The sequence below is a fragment of the Mobula hypostoma genome, chromosome 14 (genome assembly GCF_963921235.1).
Source record: "Mobula hypostoma chromosome 14, sMobHyp1.1, whole genome shotgun sequence".
NCBI classification, from domain to species: domain Eukaryota; kingdom Metazoa; phylum Chordata; class Chondrichthyes; order Myliobatiformes; family Myliobatidae; genus Mobula; species Mobula hypostoma.
In genome coordinates, this window is record NC_086110.1 from 3,591,320 (window position 1) to 3,614,667 (window position 23,348).

Sequence of the window (23,348 nt, forward strand, 5' to 3'; positions counted from 1 at the left end):
CTTCAGAAGGAGTAGCAGACCACACAACTCAATTTACATCGGTGGTACGCAAGTGGAACAGGTCAAAAGCTTTAAGTTCCTCGGGGTCAATATCACAAATGACCTGACTTGGTCCAAACAATCAGAGTTCACTGCCAAGAAGGCCCACCAGCGCCTTTACTTCCTGAGAAAACTAAAGAAATTTGGCCTGTCCCCTAAAATTTTTATAGGTGCACCGTAGAAAGCATTCTTCTAGGGTGCATCACAACCTGGTATGGAAGTTGTCCTGTCCAAGACTGAAAGAAGCTGCAGAAGATCGTGAACATGGCACAACACATCACACAAACCAATCTTCCGTCCTCGGACTCACTTTACACCGCACGCTGCAGGAGCAGTGCTGCCAGGATAATCAAGGACATGACTCACCCAGCCAACACACTTTTTGTCCCTCTTCCCTCCGGGAGAAGGCTCAGGAGCTTGAAGACTCGTACAGCCAAATTTGTGAACAGCTTCTTTCCAACTGTGATAAGACTACTGAACGGATCCTGACCCGGATCTGGGCCGTACCCTCCAAATATCCGGACCTGTCTCTCGGTTTTTTTGCACTACCTTACTTTCCATTTTTCTGTTTTCTATTTATGATTTATAATTTAAATTTTTAATATTTACTAATTTTAACTATTTTTAATGTTTTTAATATTTAATATTTGTAATCCAGGGAGTGGGAAGCACAGAATCAAATATCGCTGTGATGATTGTACGTTCTAGGACCAATTGTTTGGCGACAATAAAGTATAAAGTATAAAGTACATTTATTTATTTTTCAGGGTATGGAATTTGCTATCAAGCCTAGCATTTATTGTCTAAGCCGATTGTCTTTAAGTAGCTGATACTGAGCCATTTTATTGAATATCTAACATTTTTCCAGTAGATAGTCCAACAATATTGAGTGGCATGGAGTCTGACAGTTTTGAACCAGTGACAAGGACACCATTTTAAAGTCAGGATGGTGTATGATTGAAGAGGAACATATTGGTTATTATGCTGTTATATATCTGCTGCCCTCATTCTTCATCTGGTAAAGGTTGTATATTTGGGAGATGTTGTTAATGTATCAAGAAGTGGCAGCCTGAATGGAGAGCATTCATCCAACATGCATTTGATTTCACCAATATAGAGCAGATCATTTTGTGAACACCAAATGCCATTTATTGAATTGGGAGAAGAGCATGTGAAAGGCTACTTCATCCTGACCTTCCAATAACCTGTCACTTTATTTGATAGTCCTCCTCTGATTTTGCCTTCAGTCCTTTGTGTTGTTCCAATAAGACCCAGAGTAAACTCAAGCAACAGCTTCCAACAATCCTTGGGACATAATCCTTGAGTTTAATATTCTCAGATAGCCCTCTCCCCCATGTAGCTTTCTTTATTTCAATTTTTTTATATTTCTATTTGTCTAGTTATCACTTTACTCCAAATGCTTGTTTTCGATGTACTTGTTAATTTGCCAGCTTTGGTCCGCTCCCTGTCATAGATATTCCCTCTGTTCTCACCACTTCCCACGCTCTGTAAATTAACATGCTTGTCTTCTCACTTTTCTCATTCTATTGGAGGATCTTGATTCTATTTCTCTCCCCTCTAATGTTGCTTCTCCTGCTGAGTGCCTTCAGCATTTTCTGGTTTTTTGTACTTCCAGTATCTGCAGCTTTTCTAATAACTGGAAAAACTGTGTCTGTCCTGTTGCAGAGATAGCACATATTGTGTTGAATGAGTCGAGCACATTGCCTGCAAGATATGATTCCGTGAAGACAACAATATCAGGCTGTTATCTGACAAGCTGTTAAACAGTTCTCTCAATTTATACGGCAACCCCCATGTGTTTCAGGGGTGAACTCCAAGATGTGAACTGGGCTATGAGCAACTTTGCCTAAATCGGTATCGGGTTTTATTCATTTTGTTTCAACATGGTCATGATGATATACTGAGTAACTTGCCAAGCTATTTCAGAGGGAAGTTATAAATCAGGGTCTGGGTCACAGATAAGCAAAACGAAGCTGGGATGCAGATTTCCTCTCCTCAAGGCCATGATTGAATTGAATAGGTTTCTTTGACAATCTGTAGTTTCAAGACAATCATTCCGAATACAATTTCAGATTATCAACTGATCTAAATTCAACAATTACAGTACTGAGACTTGGACTTCAACCTATACTGTAAGCAGTCTTCTGTAGTACTAGTCTGGTGATAACCACTGCACATCTTGCTCTTGAAGTACATCCCTCTATCTTATAAATTCTGGTATACCAAAAGCTTTTTTAGTTTCTTAGCCTACCTTGTCACAATCAACAAATTATCTATAATTTATCCAGATCTATCACTTCCTGTACTGTCCTTATTTCCTGTCAAGATGGCACCAGCGATCAACACGACTAATGGCGATAACCCTTGGACAGTTCACAAAACTACTTCTTCTCCTCCTCCTTCTTTTAAATATACTCCTACCACATGGGCCTGCAATGCACATTTTGATCTGTTTTTGGGCCGACTGAACGACCCCGGTGCCTTTGCTGTTCTGAAGGAATTCAACATAGTTGAAAGCACTGTTGGGAATGGATATGATGGATAACGAATCCGAGATCAGCTCCAATTCTCGACCAACACGCCAATTAAATCATCAAACAAGACTGAAATCAAAGAGGACGAGAGCAGAAAGTGAGCAGGTGTTCAGCACCATCTGTTGCTTTTGACTGTCTCCCTCTCCCTTACCACCGCTGGAGGAAGGTGCAGGAGCCTTGGGTGTTGCACAAGGTTTAATCAGCACTGTTTTTTGGATTGGACTCATTTTTCGAGGACTCTGCAGTTTCTGGTTTCTGGTTATTCCTTTTCTCATCGCTATTTTGCACAAACTTGATGAAGGCAGACTGGCTCTGCGGCAAATGACAGAACTGAACTGAACTAAAGTGAACATTCCTACTCTTTCAAATGACACAGCACTGAACTGAACTGAAGTGAACATTCCTACTCTTTCAAATGACACAGCACTAAACTAAACTGAACATTCCTACTCTTTCAAATGACACAGCACTAAAATGAACTGAATATTCCTACTCTTTCAAGGACTCTGCAGTTTAATGTTTAATATTCTGTGTATTACTCGTCACTCTTTGCCACTTGTGCGGTTTGTCCTTATTTTTGTGTGCTGGGTGTTTGATGTTTTCTTTGAACAGGTTCCATGGTGTTTCTTCGTTCCGTTGCTGTCTGCGAGATGAATCTTGGGGTTGTATTCTGCATACAGTGTATACTTTAAAAAAATGTACTTTGAACCTTTGAAGAAACTTTTCTACCGAATTTTAGCAAAGAACATTTGTAATACTGGTGCATAATGAAATATTGACTGAAATTTTCCACTTGCTACAGGGAAAATTTAATCATCGGGATAAGGGCTGATTGCCGATGGATATCAAGGTTATTCTAACAGGAAACTTTTATGCATCTGCTGCCTCCATCTTTGCAGAATTTTTCTATGACAAGTACGTCCATTCTATGCCCTGAGGCTCAGGTCCCCACAAGTGCTTTCGATACACCAGGATCCCAGTTTCTGTGTTCCCTTTCGATGCTGGAAAATATATTGACCTACTTACTAAAACTGATTAAAAGTGTGGTGGAGTATTAATAAGAATAAAATGCAGTAGTTCAAAAATTTTGTATGCTTGTGTTGTCTTTACTCACTTATAACTACTGAGAGGTTGAGTGTGATGAGCACTCCCAGATGTTTGAAACTACTTACAGTTTCCACTGCTGTGCCGCCAATGTAAAAGGGAGTGTGAGTGGTGCTGGTTCTCCTGAAATAGATACCCATGTCCTTTGCCTTGTTGACATTAAGAAACAGGTTATTTATTTGACATCAGGTCACAAGTTCTTCCACCTTCACACTGTAGGGCATCTCATCGTTGCTGGTGATGAGCCCCACCACTGTCGTGTCATTGGCAAACTTGACAATGTGATTGCTCGGGTGTTTGGCTGTGCAGTCATGTGTAAGCAAAGTGCACAGCAACGGGCTCGGCCCGCAGCCCGGGCAACGGGCTCGGCACACAGCCCACAGCCCGGGCAACGGGCTCGGCACACAGCCCACAGCCCGGGCAACGGGCTCGGCACACAGCCCACAGCCCGGGCAACGGGCTCGGCACACAGCCCACAGCCCGGGCAACGGGCTCGGCACACAGCCCACAGCCCGGGCAACGGGTTCGGCACACAGCCCACAGCCCGGGCAACGGGCTCGGCACACAGCCCACAGCCCGGGCAACGGGCTCGGCACACAGCCCACAGCCCGGGCAACGGGCTCGGCACACAGCCCACAGCCCGGGCAACGGGTTCGGCACACAGCCCACAGCCCGGGCAACGGGCTCGGCCCGCAGCCCGGGCAACGGGCTCGGCACACAGCCCACAGCCCGGGCAACGGGCTCGGCACACAGCCCACAGCCCGGGCAACGGGCTCGGCACACAGCCCACAGCCCGGGCAACGGGCTCGGCACACAGCCCACAGCCCGGGCAACGGGCTCGGCACACAGCCCATAGCCCGGGCAACGGGTTCGGCACACAGCCCACAGCCCGGGCAACGGGCTCGGCACACAGCCCGGGCAACGGGCTCGGCACACAGCCCACAGCCCGGGCAACGGGCTCGGCACACAGCCCGGGCAATGGGCTCAACACACAGCCCGGGGGGGGGCAGGGACCAGTGTTGAGGACCATGGTTAAGGAGGAGCAGTTGTGCACCCTGACTATCTGAGGTCTCGTAATGAACTCTAACAACCAGTTGCATAATATTTCTCCATTTTCCGCATGAACCTTCACCCAGCATGTTTCCATTCATTTCATCAGGCTGTCTATATCCTCCTGAAAGTCATTACTATCTGCTTGGCAGTTTGCTAGCCATCCAAATTTTCTGGTATCTGCAGATTTAGAAATAGTGTCCCGAACACACAAGTCCAAATCTCTAATATAGGAACATCGAAAACCTAGAGCACAATACAGGCCCTTCAGCCTACAATGCTGTGCCGAACATGTACTTACTTTAGAAATTACCTAGGGTTACCCATAGCCCTCTATTTTTCTAAGCTCTATGTACCTGTCCAGGAGCCTCTTAAAAGACTCTTTTGTATCCACCTCCACGACCGTCACCGGCACCCATTCCATGCACTCACCACTCTGCGTAAAAAAAAACTTACCCCTGACATCTCCTCTGTACCTACTTCCAAGCACCTTAAAACTGTGCCCTCTCATGTTAGCCATTTCAGCCCTGGGAAAAAGCCTCTGACTATCCACACGATCAATGCCTCTCATCATCTTATACACCTCTATCAGGTCACCTCTCATCCTCCGTCGCTCCAAGGATCTTCTCCAACAACTTGCCCATCACTGAAATAAGACTCATTGGTCTATATTTTCCTGGGCTATCTTGACTCCCTTTCGTGAATAAGGGAACAACGTCTGCAAACTTCCAATCCTCCGGAATCTCTGCCGTCCCCATTGATGATGCAAAGATCATTGCCAGAGGCTCAGCAATCTCCTCCCTTGCCTCCCACAGTAGCCTGTGGTATATCTCATCTCATCCCGATGACTTATCCAACTAGATGCTTTCCAAAAGCTCCAGCACATCCTCTTTCTTAATGTCTATATGCTCAAGCTTTTCAGCCCACTGTAAGTCATCCCTGCAATCGCCAAGGTCCTTTTCCATAGTGAATACTGAAGCAAAGTACTCATTCAGTATCTCCGCTACGTCCTCTGGTTCCATACACTTTTTCACTGTCACACTTGATTGGTCTTATACCTCACATTTAATCTTCTTGCTCTTCACATACTTGTAGAATGCCTTGGGGTTTTCCTTAATCCTGCTCGCCAAGGCCTTCTCATGGACCCTTCTGGCTCTTCTAATTTCATTCTTAAGCTCCTTCCTGCTCGCCTTATAATTTTCTAGATCTCTATCATTACCTAGTTTTTTGAACCTTTCATAAGCTTTTTACTTCTTGACTAGATTTTCAACAGACTTTGTTCACCATGGTTCCTGTACCCTGACTCATTGGAACATACCTGTGCAGAACTCCACGCAAATATCTCCTGAATATTTGACACATTTCTGCCGTACATTTCCCTGAGAACATCTGTTCCCAATTTATGCTTCCAAGTTCCTGCCTTATAGCTTCATATTTGCCCTTTCTCCAATTAAATGCTTTCCTAACTTGTCTGTTCCTATCCCTCTCCAATGCTATAGTAAAGGAGATAGAGTTGTGATCACTATCTCCAAAATGCTCACCCACTGAGAGACCTGACATCTGATCAGGTTCATTTCCCAATACCAGATCAAGTACAGCCTCTCCTCTTGTAGGCTTATCTACATATTGCGTCAGGAAACCTTCCTGAACACACATAACAAACTCCACCCCATCTAAACCCCTTGCCTGAGGGAGATGCCAATCATTATTGGGGAAATTAAAATTTCCCACTACGACAACCCCGTTATTATTGCATCTTTCCAGAATCTGTCTCCCTATCTGTTCCTCGATGTCCCTGTTACTATTGGGTGGTCTATAAAAAAACAGCCAGTAGAGTTATTGATCCCTTCCTGTTCCTAGCTTCCACCCACAGAGACGCAATAGACAATCCCTCCACGACTTCCTCCTTTTCTGAAGCCATGACACAATCTCTGATCAGCAGTGCCACACCCCCACCTCCTTTGCCTTCCCCCATGTCCTTTCTGAAACATCTAAAGCCTGGCACCCTACGTAGCCAATCCTGTCCCTGAGCCATCCAAGTCTCTGTAATGGTCATAACATCATAGTTTCAAGTCCTGATCCATGCTCTAAGCTCATCCACTTTGTTCATGATACTCCGTGCATTGAAATAGACACATCTCAAACCATCAACCTGAGCGTATCCCTTCTCTATTTCTCTATGACCTGCCTATCCTCCTTCTCACACTGCCTCCAAGCTTTCTCAATTTGTGAGCCAAACACCCCTTCCTCCGTCTCTTCATTTTGGTTCCCACACCCCCGCGATTCTCATTCAAACTCTCCCCCAATAACCTTAGCAAATCTCCATGCCAGGATATTGGTCCCCCTCAGATTCAAGTGCAACTCATCCTCTTTGTATAGGTCACTCCTGCCCCAAAATAGGTCCCAATGATCCAGAAATCTGAATCCCTGCCCACTGCTCCAATCCCTCCACCTCACTCTATTCCTATACTCACTGTTGCGTGGCACAGGCAATAATCCCAAGATTGCTACATTTGTGGTCCTGTTTCTCAACTTCTTTTTTAATCTGTTTTCAGGACTTCCTCCTTTTTCCTACCTATGTCATTGATACCAATATGTACCACAACCTCTGGCTGTTCACCTTCCCACTTCAGGCTATCGTGGACGCGATCAGAAACATCCCAGACCCTGGCACCTGGGAGGCAAACTACCAACCGTGCTTCTTTCCTGCGTCCACAGAATCGCCTGTCTGACCACCTAACTATAGAGTCCCCTATCACTGCTGCCAGTCTCTTCCTTTCCCTACCCTTCTGAGCCACAGGGCCGGACTCTGTGCCAGACTTTGTTGCTTCTGCCAGGTAGGTCATTCCCCGAGCAGTACTCAAACAGGAGTACTTATTGTTAAGGGGACAGCCGCAGGGGTTCTCTCTAGTATCTGAATCTTGCCTTTCCCTCTCCTGACTGTTACCTACTTATCTGTCTCCCGAGGCCCCGGTGTGCCTACCTGCCTATAGCTCCTCTCTATCTCCTCCTCATTTCCCTGACCAGATGAAGGTTATTGAGCTGCATCTCCAGTTCCCTAACCTGGTCCCTAAGGAGCTGCAGCTTGATGCACCTGGCGCAGATCTGGCCGTCCGGGAGGCTGGGAGTCTCCCAGACATCCCATATCTGACTACCAGTGCAGAAGACCAGCATCACAGATATACTTCCTATTTCTATTCTTTACAAGTAACTTACCTCGCCTCAACCCATTATCGACAAAGCCCTGTTGAGCCAAAGTCCTCCTACTCTGACTCCCTCTACTCTGTCGCCCGCTCCCCCGATGCCTTCTCTATAAAGCTGTCTTCTTTTTAAATTCTTCCCACCAGTCTAACTCACTGACGTCCACACGCCTGTGCAGTCGCTTCTCAATCAAACCCTGGACCTGGGTTATGTATGAAGAAAAGCAATGATGCTCATCCCTTGGAAAGCTCCACTTTGTATTTCTCTCCAGTGTGAAAAACAACTGTTCACTATCAACAGGAATTCTGCAGATGCTGGAAATTCAAGCAACACACATCAAAGTTGCTGGTGAACGCAGCAGGCCAGCAGCATCTCTAGGAAGAGGTACAGTCAATGTTTCAGGCCGAGACCCTTCGTCAGGACTAACTGAAGGAAGAGTTAGTAAGAGATTTGAAGAGATTCAAATCTCTTACCAAGGTCAATCTGAGTGATCTGCTGTTAGTAATTTTGCAGTTCTCTAGTCCTCTAGCATCAGGCCCATCTTCAGATATTTAAATGACTATGACCAGTTCCTCTGTAGCTTCCTTCACGGCTCGTCTTAAGTAGGTAACTCCTTCACTTTCATCATCATCATCATCATCATCAGGTGCCGTGCCCAGTTTGAGCTTTGACTGCCATGGCCCACACACTCCTGTTTCGAGTCAAGTGGATCATTGGTATTCATTTAAAATTTTCTGACTGCTGTCTCCATCATCATTTGTCTTTGTCTTCCTCTTGCTTTCTTCCCTTCAATCTTTCCCATAATTACCGTGCATTCTAACTCCTCTTTCCTAATCACATGTCCAATGAAGTTACGTTGCCTTTTCATGATCTCATACATTATTCCTCTTTTTGTGTTTGCTCTGTTCATGACATCCTCGTTAGATATTCATTTCGTCCATGATATTCTTTGCATCCTCCTCAAAAACCACATTTCTGATGCTACAATTCATTTCCTCGTGCTACTAGATATTGTCCAACATCCTGAGCCATTTAACATAACTGGATAAACATAACAATTCAGTACTCTGAAGCGGATTGTCATGCCTAGTTTAGTATTGGTCAGTATATTCTTCATTCTCGTAAAGGTGTCTTTTGCCAACCCTATTCTTTTGATGTCTAAGTCGCACCTGCCATCTGATGTCACCCAGCTTCTTAAGTAGCAAAAGTTCTTTACTTGTTTTATGTCTTCCCCATTTATCCTCAGCCTGCAGATAGGATTCTCCTTCTTTTTGGATATCACCATACATTCTGTCTATTATAGACCCATTTTTGCACTTTCTTCAACAATTATATCAGTTAAGTTTTGTAGTTCTTCCTCCGTACTTACAATTATCACAGTGTTCATTGGTATTCATTTCCAGTTCTCTGACTACTGTCTCCATCATCATTTGTCTTTGTCTTCCTCTTGCTTTCTTCCCTTCAATCTTTCCCATAATTACCGTGCATTCTAACTCCTCTTTCCTAATCACATGTCCAATGAAGTTACGTTGCCTTTTCATGATCTCATACATTATTTCTCTTTTTGTTTTTGCTCTGTTCATGACATCCTCATTAGATATTCGTCAGGACTAACTGAAGGGTCTCGGCCTGAAACGTCGACTGCACCTCTTCCTAGAGATGCTGCCTGGCCTGCTGCGTTCACCAGCAACTTTTATGTGTATTGCTTGAATTTCCAGCATCTGCAGAATTCCTGTTGTTTATTGATTAAATCAGTAAGTTTTTCAATTCCATAATCTTCAAGGGCAATAATTTGTTCTATTACTAATTCATCAGGACCTGCTGCCTGCTGCCTTTCCTTTCCTTCATCTTATTTATTGCATTACAAACTTCAGATTTTAAAATACTTGGACCTTCAATATTTTTCTTAATTTCTGGTTTTTCACATTAATCGTCTTCAAACAATTCCTGAATATACTCAGTCCATCTGTTCATAATCTCATCTTTTTCCATGATAATGGTACCATCCTTTGCTTTCAAACATCCACCTGAAGAACAGAGGAGCTTTTTACCAGTGACATTCTTGATTTGTTGATGTAACCTTTTTGGATCAGTAATAGGGATTCTTTCTATTTGCTCACATTCCTGGATTACCCATTCTTCTTTGGCTTTTTGACTTAAGCTTTTAACTTTTTTATCTAAGGATTTATATTCTATAGGATTTACTTTCTTCCGTCTCCTTTCTTCCATTAGATTTTTAATTTCATCTGTCATCCATTTATTCTTTGTGCTTTTTTCTTTTTTCAGAATCACTGACTTTGCTGATTCTACCAAGGCATCCTTTAGAGAGTTAAATTTCATTTCTATATGATTGCTATCATCTTCAACAGATTGTATTTCTAGACTTTGAAATCTATTCCTTACTTCAATTGTAAATTTTTGTCTTAAGTTTTCTTCTTTAATTAATTGCAGGTAGTCAAGGGATTGTTCAGGTTTTTGCTTCTTTAGTGTTTTAAGTTTTACCTTTACATGACATACTACTGGGTTATGGTCACTATTACAGTCTGCACCTGGATATGTTTTGAATTGAGTCACTGAGTTTCTAAATCTTTGGTATTCGTAATGACCTGATTATTCATTTTGCACCATACTACCCATTTCTCACCTCTTTCATTTCCTTCCCCTAGTCCAAATTTTCCTATGATATTTCCATCAACACCTTGTCCTACTTTAGCATTTAGATCTCCATTAAACAACAACAATATCTTGAGATTTGCATCCATTCTTTGCTTGTTCAAGCTCGTCATAGAATTTATCTATATCTTCATTTGTTCCATCTGTTGTTGGTGCATATACCTGTATAATTGCTAAATCAAATGGTTGTCCTCTGAATCTAACAAGGAGCATTCTTTCTGATATTGTCCAATGTCCTAAATCACTTTTTGCCATGCTTTCATCCATAAGAATTCCTACTCCATTAGTATAGGATGTTCCACAAGAATAAACTAGTGTTTTATTTCTAATCTGACATGTTCCAGCACCTATCCAACGAACTTCACTAATTCCCATGATGTTAATCTTTAGTCTTTCCATTTCATTTATCACATTGTCCAATCTTCCTGCTTGATATAGGGTTCTTACATTCCAATTGGCAATAATTTTCTTTTGTGTTACTTAAATTTTATGAGCAGTAGCTTGATGATGGTCGGGGATCCCCTGCTGACCGGAATCAACCCTACTGAGCTATACATCTTCAGAGTTGTCTTGAAGATCCTCTTGACGCTGTTGTTGTGTGATACATTTTGTAAGTTTGACCATGGTTTTCTTAGCAATTTGCAATGGTGGTTTGCCATTGCCTACCGTTGGGTGAACTGAAGAAATCACAATTTCTCTTCTCAAATGTTCATCCACCTGTACTATAGCCGTTGACATTTGAGGTCATAGCTCATCCGCCTCCTCCGTCATAAGTTCAGTTACTGAACCTGCCGGATCTGCCGTTGGTCTTCACTCGTATCCTGAGCAGGAACCCTTACAGGTGCTGCCGTTCCGGGTCAGAGCGGCCCTGGGACCCCGCTTTCCCCAAAGCTCTGTAAGTCCCCAATCAGAGCCTCATCACAGGTTGCAGTTTAGAATCATACCCAGGACTGTCCTTCACTTTAAGTACAACTAACTTTTCTGGTACCTCTTTCATTCTTTAGCCCATTCAAAATACCATTTCTGATGCTGAATTCAGCAGCATCTTCCTGCTTGATAAAGATCAGTAAAGTACTCAATAAGCATCTCAACATTGCCCTATCTCTAGTTTGGGGCCTGATCATCCTCCACCTACAATCTTAGTTACAATCTTTTGCATCCTCCCTTTTCCCCTCTTTTAATTTTATATAAAGAGCAATGTTCATCCTTATACTACCAGCCCATCATGTGTGATAACCCTTTCTTTCTGCTTCATCATCATGGGACTCTGCTCCATCAAGGGCATCCATAGTTCAGTTAGCTTTTAGCTGCAACTCTGATTTTCTACTTGCCCATGCCAGATATATAGTTATTATTGTGTAATTTTCCTTCTCCAATAAACTATTTTGAGTTGATATCCATGTCCAATTTAAACCTTATGATAATATGATCACCACTGCCAATAACATTTCTCCCACTGACACTTACTCCACTTCCACCAAAACCAGCAATGCCTCCCTCCTCCTTGGGATGGAAACATGCTAATCCAGAAATTTTTCCTGCACATCTCCTTTGCCTGACACCATCCAAAAGCAAAGACGGGCACTTCATCCACAATAGAAATATTCTCTCCTTCTCGCACCGCATACCATGTATACAATGAGCATCATCTAGAAAATCCACAACAACTCTCCAAGGCTTCTTCAACAACATTTCCCAGATTTGCACCCACTACGCCTATACGAAGCAAAGCCAACAGACACAAAGGAAAACTACTAACTACAAATTTCTCTGAAAGTCACACATCCTCAAGATAAATATATAGCCATCTCTTCTTTCCCACTGGTTCTAAATCCTGTAACTCAACTGTGCCCAACCTGGGGTCCATGGAACCTTGCTTAATGCTATTGGTCCAGGGCATCAAAAAGGTTGGGAGTCCCTGCAACAGCACTGTGGCAGAGTTAGAATGTTTTCTTCAACAACTGGAAGTGCTGCAATTTAAGTTAAGTGCTAATTAACATAACTATAATGAGGAAGTAGAGCTTCTAGGTTTATGATAAGGGGTTGAACAAAACAACTATTGTTTGAATTCCAGCAAAGTTCCAAGAAAAAATATGCAGATCCCAAGAAAGGCCATGTTTCACTGGAGGAACATAATAAACAAAAGTTCAAGTTAGTGCTTCAGAATTGTTCTTTAGCATAAATGGACTAAATGAAGGATAATAAGCATGACGCCCTTATCTCATGTCTTGTTCCTGTTTGTTGGTGATTGTTTCACGAACAGATAGTTTTTAGAGTTGTGCTGGAAAAGATTTACCAATCTGAGAGAGGATACTTAAACCAGCAGTAGCAGTGTGATCACTCAAGTCGAGTATAATGTAGCCTATGGACTTGTCTATTAGTGGGTCCTCAAGTGGCTGTCCAGGCCGATCCAGGGATCCGGGATCCACAGATTCTGGAATAGTGTGGGCAAGAGTAAGAGGGTCTTTTGGCTCAGAAGACTCTGCTGCCTGCAGCTTTAATTCTCAATTACACTCCCATCTGACCTATTGATCCATGGTGTTTTGTACTGTTACAATGAGACCCAACACAAGCACGAGGAACATTTTCTTATCTTCCATCTCAGCATATTGGGGCCCTCTGGACTCCTGATTTCCACAACTTCAGGTCCAATGTCTGTCTGCATCAATGTTTTATTTTGCCCTTCTTTTTCTCTCTGGGAGTGGAGGATATTCTCAGACTGACTTGTTGCATATGTCCTCCTGCTCTGTATTTTGCATCCCCTACATTATTTTGTCTGTGTTCTCACTCTCAACCGTTCCCATTCACTCACTGACCAGTTAACTATTTTGTGTCTTAACCCCATGGTTATCCCGTCTTTGCCCAATCAGAGATGCCCCTCTCTTCCACCCTCACTGCACCTTCATTTGCCTCCTTCCCAGTTCTGACAAAGGATCTCCAACCTACACCTTTAACTCTGTTTCTGTTCTCACAGATGCAACCTAGTCTGCAGAGTATTTCCAGTATTGTCATTTTTATTTTGAGTATATCATGCTGGATGGTACCAGATGTGTGTCTGTTTTATTCTGTAACATTTGCACTGGCTGTAAACTCTCTTTGAGCCTATAAACTACTCCTTTTTCTACACCCCTACAAACTAAAATGCACTAACAAGTAAAAACGTCCATGACAGTATCTTTGGCAGGCAGACTGCAAGAGTGGAGCTCACCACCAGCTTCAAGATAATCGGAAAATAAATTTTGGCCTCAGAGTGACTCCCACGACCTGCTTGTTTTGTTTGACTCCTTGTACTTGATCAGTCATATGCCACTTCTCACTACGTGTTCACATTGTTGTAATATTTCCCGAAAGAGCATCTTCCGGCGTTTTCTTATTAGATCATTTTCCGACAATCATACACTACATCCTCCCCCAAAAAGTTTTTTTTGAAAAGTGAAAAGTACTTCGATCCCCCGCAGACCCGACTAGCCCTGTTTAACAGGCTGCCCTTGCGCTGGGAGTCAGCTGAAGAACGGGGTGGTCAGCAGCGCGTTCCTACTCCCATCCTCCATCCAGCCGCTGTCCCCTCTGGGTATTCCTCCCCTCTCCCCTCAGCTTCGGGGCTGTGGGTCACTCACCGAGACCTGGGTAACAGTCATGCCCCTCCACAGGTCAGGTCGGACGCCGCTTCCGCCACTTTCGTCAATCTCCCTCCGATGGCGGCCCGGCGACAGCTCTGTTACTCTTCACCATGGCAACGCCGGCAGACGCTTTCACACTCCAGTAACAAGTCTTTCCATTAGCCAGCCGAGGTTTTCACTACCGCGCCAAACTCTCACCATGGCAACGAGAGCCGAGTTCGCTAGGGCGGGCGACGGAGCGGATTAGGCTGGTGCAAACAGAAACCGGGGTCTATCTCCTCGTTATCTTATTGTCTTATGAGGAAAGGTCAAACGAGCTACTGTGGGGTAAAGAACTTAATAAAAGGCGACCTCACAGAGGTCTACAAGATATAGATAGAGTGGATAGCTAGAGACTTTTTTTTCCAAGGGCTGAAATAGAAACATAGAAACATAGAAAATAGGTGCAGGAGTAGGCCATTCGGCCCTTCGATCCTGCACCGCCATTTATTATGATCATGGCTGATCATCCAACTCAGAACCCCGCCCCAGCATTCCCTCCATACCCCCTGACCCCCGTAGCCACAAGGGCCATATCTAACTCCCTCTTAAATATAGCCAATGAACTGGCCTCAACTGTTTCCTGTGGCAGAGAATTCCACAGATTCACCACTCTCTATGTGAAGAAGTTTTTCCTAATCTCGGTCCTAAAAGGCTTCCCCTCTATCCTCAAACTGTGACCCCTCGTTCTGGACTTCCCCAACATCGGGAGCAATCTTCCTGCATCTAGCCTGTCCAATCCCTTTAGGATCTTATACATTTCAATCAGATCCCCCCTCAATCTTCTAAATTCCAACGAGTACAAGCCCAGTTCATCCAGTCTTTCTTCATATGAAAGTCCTGCCATCCCAGGAATCAATCTGGTGAACCTTCTTTGTACTCCCTCTATGGCAAGGATAAATACAAGGCTAATACAAGGGAGGCATAACTTTAAGGTGATTGGAAAGTGTATAGTGCGATGCTAGAGGTAAGTGTCTTCACACGTGAGTGGTGGGTGCGTGGAATACCCTGCCAGGGGTGATTACAGATAGAGGTAGATACATTTAAGAAACTCTTAGGCACATGGATAATAGAAAAATGGAGGATTATGTAGGCAACACCTACAAAATGTTGGAGGAACTCAGAAGACCAGGCAGCATCTATGGAAAAGAGTTGACTTACTTGGTAGTCGACTATTTTACTCTTTTTCATAGATGCTGCCTGGCCTGGTGAGTTCCTCCAGCATTTTGTATGTGTTGCTTGGATTCCCAACATCTGCAATTATTCTTCATGATTATGTAGGAGGGAATGGTTAGATTGATAGAGTAAATTAAGAGATCAGCACAATATTGTGGCTGAAAGGCCTGTAACATGCTGTATTGTTCTATGTTCTAATCACTTCTATCACATATTTTCAGACCCCTGTTTATTACATTCTACAACTGACAATTAACCCACACTAAAAGAGAAATCTATAAGTGCTGGAAATCCAAACAACACACACAAAATGCTGGAGGAACTCAGCAGGCCAGGCAGCATCTATGGAAAAGAGTAAACGGTCAATGTTTCGGGTCAAGACCCTTCATCAGGACACACACTGGTTGCCACAACACACACAAAATCTGCTGAAGGAACTCCGCAGCACCTGTGTGGGGTGGGGCACCAGGACTGAGAAGAGAGGGCCACTAAAAAGAGGAGAGGGAGTGATCAGCAATGAGCTGATGGGAGCAGGTGGCAGAGGGTTAATTTGGGACACTGAGGCAGCTGGAGGCAAGTAAAGGAAAAGAAATGGGTATACAAAACAAGAGAACAAAAGGCTCTGATAAATAAAGAAGGTAATAAAGGGAATGACTGGGTGTGAAGTGAAGGGCAGAATAAATGGATGTGGCAGAGTATCCGGTGAGCAAAGTACATATGTGGGTGGTAAGGTGTATGGAACCAGCAAAGGAATGAATGTGGGTAACAGAGGGGCTGAAAGGAGGGGGGAGGGAACAAAAATATAAGGTTGATCAGGAAGAGATGTACACAAACAGTTGAGGCTACATGAAATTGGAAAATTCCATGTTCATATCATTGGGTTGCAGACTACCCAGGTGGAATATAAGATGTTGATACTCTGGTTTACACTGGGCCTCACCCAGTAGAAGAAGCAGCAAACAATCTGATGGAGGAATTCAGTGGCCGAGCAGCTTCTGTGGGAGGAAAGGAACTGCCAACATTTCAGATCAAAACTCTGCTTCAGGACTCGGTAGAAATGATGTGGTTGTGTTGGAGATAGTACAGAGGAGTTTTACCAGTATATTGTCTGGACTTTACTTAGAGGAGATCTGCGAAATTGGTTGCCACAGAGGGCTGTGGAGCTCAGGTCATTGGATGTAATACGGTAGAGATTGATAGGTTCATTATTGATAAGGACATTAAAGATTACAGGGAAGAATAAGTTTTGTAAAGAGTATGGAAGATAGCGTAAATAGTCAATTTTTTTCCTCCAAAGATCGGGGTATCCAGTGAAACTGGTCACTGCAGTGTACTGTGAACATTCTCACATCTGATCTAATGACAGATAAAGTAGTTGAAGTGCTCTGAAACAACTTAACCAGCCACCCTTGTAAATTGACTGAACTAACAGCCATAATCTTTGTCATTCGTGCTAGTTCCGGCTTAATCTTGTGGAAATTTTCTCCTGGATTATCGCTGAGTTCTGTTTAATTAGTGCGACACCCAGTGAACTGTGACAGAGTACAAAATTCAAAGTAATTTTATTATCAACGTACATATATGTCACTATATACAACTGAGATTCACTTTCTTGCAAGCATGCATAGTAAATACAAGCAATACAATAGAATCAATGAAAGACCGCACCCAACAGGGTGGACAAACAACCAATGTGCAAGAGACATCTGTGTAAATAAAAAAGAGAAAAATAATAATAATTAAAGAATAAATATCGAGAACATGAGATGAAGAGTCCTTGAAAGTGAGTCCATAGGTTGTGCAAATAGTTCAGTTATCCCCTCTGGCTCAAGAGCCTGATGGTTGAGGGGTAATAACTGTTCCTGAACCTGGCGGTGTGGTTCCTGAGTCTCCTGTACCTTCTTTCTAATGACAGCAGTGAAAAGAGAGCATGGCCGGGGTAATGGAATCCTTGATGGTGGTGCTGTTTTCCTGCAACAGCACTCTGTGTAAATGTGCTCAACGGTGGGGAAGGCTTTACCCGTGATGGACCGGCTGTGTCCACTACTTTTTGTAATAATTTCCATTCAAGGGCATTGATGTTTCCTGATCAGGCCTTGATGCAGCCGGTCAATACACTCTCCACCACAGATCGTATAGAAGTTTGTCAAAGTTTTAGACTTCCTGCTGAATCTCCACAAACTTCTGAGGAAGTAGAGGAGCCGCCTGCTTTCTTTGTAATTGCACTTACAGCTGGGCCCAGGGCAGATCTTCTGAAATGATAACACCGAGAAATTTAAAGCTGGATGTGGAATCACAACTCTAAAACTCAGACTACTTATCTCCATTTGGATGAGGTTGAAAATTCAGTCATCCTGATGCAATACAACCTGAACAAAAATATTACTGAGTAAATATTTGTTACACATTATCGACAGCATCGACTGGACACAACATCTACAACACCTTCTATCACTTTGCTGTTAACTGAGAATAAGTTAAAATCAGGCAAAAAGATTCGATTAGACATCGTACATTTTCTGGACGGGGCTTATCTGGGGCAATTCTCCGATTGAAACCAATGTTATAATTGGAATAGAGCTAAGATACAGAGTATTCCAAGCATTTTAAACTTTTATTTCAGATATCCAGCGTCTACAATAGACGGTGCTGATCATTGTGACCTATTGTGTATGGACGGATGGATCTATGACAATTTCATTTACAAGGTCAAGTAATTTCTCTTCCCTTCCCCCACCCCCCCACCCTTTCCATTTGCTGCATCTCTCAGCACCTGAACTTGATGTGTTTTGGCAGCTCTGTCCGTCACAAATTTGCCAACAATTAGTGTAGTGAAGGTGCTACTGAGTACTGAACTAATTGTTCGTAATCAGTGTCGAAGTCCCTCACCCAGAGAATATTCTGTGTCTTTCCTGTGCATCTTAGTATTCAACACAAAGTGTACTGACTGTAAGTGTGTGTGTGTGTCTGTGTGTGTGTGTGTGTGTGTGTTTGTGTGTGTGTGCGTGTCTTTGGGTTGGGGGTGATGCATTGCATTAAGTGCTAATCAGCAAGAGATTTACTTGCAAATGTGTCAACTACTGTTCTAGGCCTTGTTCTCAAATCAATGGATGTTTAATAAAAAAAACTTCTACATTACCATCTGCAGTACTATTCCCTGTTGCTGAACTCCAACTGTGTATAACTGCTGTATTCATAGAAAATGCAGATGTTTTCTATGTTTTTCTAAATCACAGGCACCTTCCCCAAAGAGTCAAATCAGATTCGGATTCATTTATTTCTTATATGCACATCGAGACATGCAGTGAAATGTATCATTTATGTTAAAACCTAAGGTCGTGCTGTGGGTAGCCCACCAATGTCGCCACACATTCCAGTGCCAATATGGCATGCCAAAATGTTCAGCAGAACAACAGTAACCAAACAGCAACAGAAAAGCAAGCCTCTTTTCTCCTTCTATCCCCTCATCCACCCACTCACACATACAGAGTCCTCCAACCCCAGGGCAGACTGGGCCTGCAGCCTCCGTTGGACTCACAGACATCAGGCCCTGACTTCACCGATGGACCCATGGACCCAGGGCTTCGGTCATCAGGTCTCAACTTCCAGACATCCAGTCGTTCTTTTGGCTTTGACCTTTGGTATTGACTACATGTCTCGCCAATGACAGGACCCCAAACTCCAGGCTCACCGACTCACATACCTAGGGAGCCATTGGCACTCATTCCACCTGCCTGCACGACCTCCGATCCTGCTGATCCCATGGGGTTCTCGTTAATCTGGTTTGGGCAGCGGAGAGCATCAGTCCTTAACGTCGCTGGTCTTCGTCCATTGCACTTGCTGGTCCAACATCCTTTCACAGTTATCCTTCTTCCACGTTGTCGCAGATCTTAGAATGCAGAGTGCGGAGGGAAGGCCTAGTCTCTGGCCCGACCTCTAACTCTGCTCATCCCTGTCCCTAAACTATAACCTGACCCCTAACTCCCCTCTCTGTCCCCACAACTATCCCTACGAACCTAAGACTGAACCACGACCATGACAGATAGAGTTGCCAACTGTCCCGTATTAGCCAGGACATCTCGTATATTGGGCTAAATCACCTCAGCTACCCATCTCTGAGGAGAAGTTGAACATGTTCAGGAAAGCGACTGCAGATGATCCTGAAATGCAAATGCTAAGAGACCTTACAATGAATGGATGACCAACAGAAAGAAAAGATGTTCCAAAGGAAATGCAGAAATACTGGACATTTAAGGAGGAAATCAGCTATGCATCAGGACTAATGTTCAAAACGGCAAAACTCATTGTACCAAACCAAATGAGACAGGAAATGATCAACAGAATTCATGAGTCACACCTGGGGATAGTGAAATGTAAAGAAAGAGCAAGGAACATTCTCTATTGGCCAGGCATGTTAACTCAAATAGAGGACATTGTGTCTCAGTGTGCTGTCTGTAATGAAAACAAAAACAGCAATCCAAGAGAGCCTCTGCTTCCCCACCCACTACCAGGAAGACCATGGGAGAAGATTGGCACAGATCTCTTTCACTACAATGGTGCAGAATATCTGCTTTGTGTGGACTACTATTCAAAATATCCGGAGATCACCAAGTTAAGTGACACGTCCAGTCGAGGTGTCATTACCGCAATGAAGCCGACATTCACAAGACATGGGATTCCAGATATTGTCGTTAGTGACAATGGTCCACAATATGCCAGTGGTGAGTTCAGAGGGTTCTCAGAAAGCTGGGAATTTCAACATGTTACTTCCAGTCCAGGGCACGCTCCGTCTAATGGACAAGCAGAGAGAACTGTACAAACTGTCAAGAACATGCTCAAGGAGGCACAAAGCAGCAACGGTGACCCTTACATCACTCTGCTTCAATACCACAACACATCGATTGAGGGTGAGGGGTTCTCTCCTGCGCAGCTGTTGATGGGACGTCGTCTGAAGTCCAAACTGCCAACATCCACAACTCTACTGACTCCTGAAGGTAATGCTCAAGTAGATGACAAGCAAAAGTACAAGCAAATAAAGCAAAAGAGCTACTATGACAGACATACAAGACAGTTGCCAGATCTGCATACAGGTGAAAATGTCAGAATATAGAGAGGAGACACTCAGCAACCAGCTGTGGTTGTGAACAGACATCAGCAACCAAGATCCTTCATAGTTTGCATGCCGGATGGAAGAGTCTACAGGAGGAACAGGAAGCATCTGCTGAACACAAAATAATCTGCAGATGCTGGGATCAAAGCAACACTCACAACACACTGGAGGAACTCAGCAGGTCGGGCAGCATCAGTGGAAACGATGAGTCGACATTTCGGGCTGGAACCCTTCGTCAGGACTGAAGAAAGAAGGAGGGGGGAGGATCTGAAGAATGCTTGTAAGACCAGTAATTTGAAAGTCAAAGGGGTGGGGGAGGGGAAGCAAGGAGGTGATAGGCAGGAAAACAATGGGTAGTAGAAGAAGGAGGCGGAACCATGAGGGAGGTGATAGGCAGCTGGGGGAGGGGGCAGAATGAAATAGGGATAGAGGAAGGGAGGGGGAGGGAATTACCAGAAGTTGGAGAAGTCTATGTTCATACCAAGGGGCTGGAGACTACCTAGACGGTATATGAGGTGTTGCTCCTCCAACCTGAGTTTAGCCTCATCATGGCAGTAGAGGAGGCCATGTATGGACATATCTGAATGGGAATGGGAAACAGAGTTGAAGTGGGTGGCTACCGGGAGATCCTGTCTGTTGTGGCGGATGGAGTGGAAGTGCTCGACGAAGCGGTCCCCCAATCTGCGTCGGGTTTCACCGATGTAGAAGAGGCCGCACCGGGAGCACCGGATGCAATAGATGACCCCAACAGATTCACAAGTGAAGTGTTGCCTTACGTGTTGCGTATGACGTCAGGACGTGGAGAAGTAAAAATGGAAGTCTGGTGAATAAACGTGGTTGTTTAATCTACAGCGGTGTCCGAGTCACATCAATATTAGCAACATACATCAAAGTTGCTGGTGAACGCAGCAGGCTAAGCAGCATCTATAGGAAGAAGCGCAGTCGACGTTTCAGGCCGAGACCCTTCGTCAGGACTAACTGAAGGAAGAGTGAGTAAGGGATTTGAAAGCTGGAGGGGGAGGGGGATCCCACCACTAAGCATATCTTTCCCTCCCCGTCTCTCTCTGCATTCCGCAGGGATCGCTCCCTACACAACTCCCTTGTCCATTCGTCCCCCCCATCCCTCCCCACTGATCTCCCTCCTGGCACTTATCCGTGTAAGCGGAACAAGTGCTACACATGCCCTTACACTTCCTCCCTTACCACCATTCAGGGCCCCAAACAGTCCTTCCAGGTGAGGCATCACTTCACCTGTGAGTCGACTGGGGTGATATACTGCGTCCGGTGCTCCCGATGTGGCCTTTTATATATTGGTGAGACCCGACGCAGACTGGGAGACCGCTTTGCTGAACATCTACGCTCTGTCCGCCAGAGAAAGCAGGATCTCCCAGTGGCCACACATTTTAATTCCACATCCCATTCCCATTCTGACATGTCTATCCACGGCCTCCTCTACTGTAAAGATGAAGCCACACTCAGGTTGGAGGAACAACACCTTATATTCCGTCTGGGTAGCCTCCAACCTGATGGCATGAACATTGACTTCTCTAACTTCCGCTAGGCCCCACCTCCCCCTCGTACCCCATCTGTTACTCTTTTTAATGCACACATTCTTTCTCTCACTCTCCTTTTTCTCCTTCTGTCCCTCTGAATATACCTCTTGCCCATCCTCTGGGTCACCCCCCCCCCGTCTTTCTTCCCGGACCTCCTGTCCCATGATCCTCTCGTATCCCCTTCTGCCTATCACCTGTCCAGCTCTCGGCTCCATCCCTCCCCCTCCTGTCTTCTCCTATCATTTTGCATCTCCCCCTCCCCCTCCAGCTTTCAAATCCCTTACTCACTCTTCCTTCAGTTAGTCCTGACGAAGGGTCTCGGCCTGAAACGTCGACTGCGCTTCTTCCTATAGATGCTGCTTAGCCTGCTGCGTTCACCAGCAACTTTGATGTATGTTGCTTGAATTTCCAGCATCTGCAGAATTCCTGTTGTTCACATCAATATTATACACCCGAGCTACGCATATTGCGATTATTTCCAGCTTCATTCCATGCTTCTATTTGAAAATATCATCTTTAGCAGTTTTCAACAGGTCTAAGTTGCTGCTGACTATCCAAATCTACCAAAATAGTGGTAAAAGCATTTTTGCTTCAAAATATAACTACTTTGTCCACTATTGCATATACTTTTGAGGAGAAATGCAATTTCAATGATTTCTAGATTTATCAGGTTCCTCTAGAAATTTGGCCAGGTCTTCTGATCAGAAGATGCATATGAACCAGTGAGGCATTTTCCATACCAGACATGCACATAACGATGGCTTCTTTTTGCAACACTCCACTGCTGGGGGATATTGGTGCGAGTGATTCCAAAGCCCATCTGCCTTTACAGCATTATCAATGTAGATAGCCCACCAATGAAATTGAAAAGAAAACATTTCCCAGCTTGTTACTAGGAACTCAGCTGCGGTTGCATTCCTATCACTTACCTATTTCTCAACCAACCTTCACTGTCCCCCATTTTCCTACCTACACAACCGACTCTTACCAACCCAGATCCCTCCGAAACTTGTGAACCTTAGTGATTATTCCCCTGTCTTAATATTCCAGGGCAGGCCACTTGACCACCAAACCCATACCATGTCCCAATAATTAACATCTCAGGTCTTGATCCTCCACAGGCCTCATTCTCCCAGCTCCCAAGATCTAATGTCCAGCCCAACAGGTCCCAAATCTCAACATCCCTGCTCTAATTTCTTGATTCCAATCACTTGATCTGCCTAACAAT

At 44.3% G+C, this 23,348-nt stretch overlaps 1 protein-coding gene across 1 annotated transcript in view; it reads right to left on the minus strand.

Moving 5' to 3' along the window:
* hydin (HYDIN axonemal central pair apparatus protein) overlaps window positions 1-14,351 on the minus strand; it is a 977,428-nt gene extending 963,077 nt beyond the window's left edge. Inside the window, exon 1 of the mRNA XM_063066586.1 lies at window positions 14,240-14,351. The gene's annotated coding sequence lies outside the window, so the exon portion shown is untranslated. The remainder of the gene's footprint in view (window positions 1-14,239) is intronic.
* Between the last annotated feature and the right edge of the window lie 8,997 nt (window positions 14,352-23,348).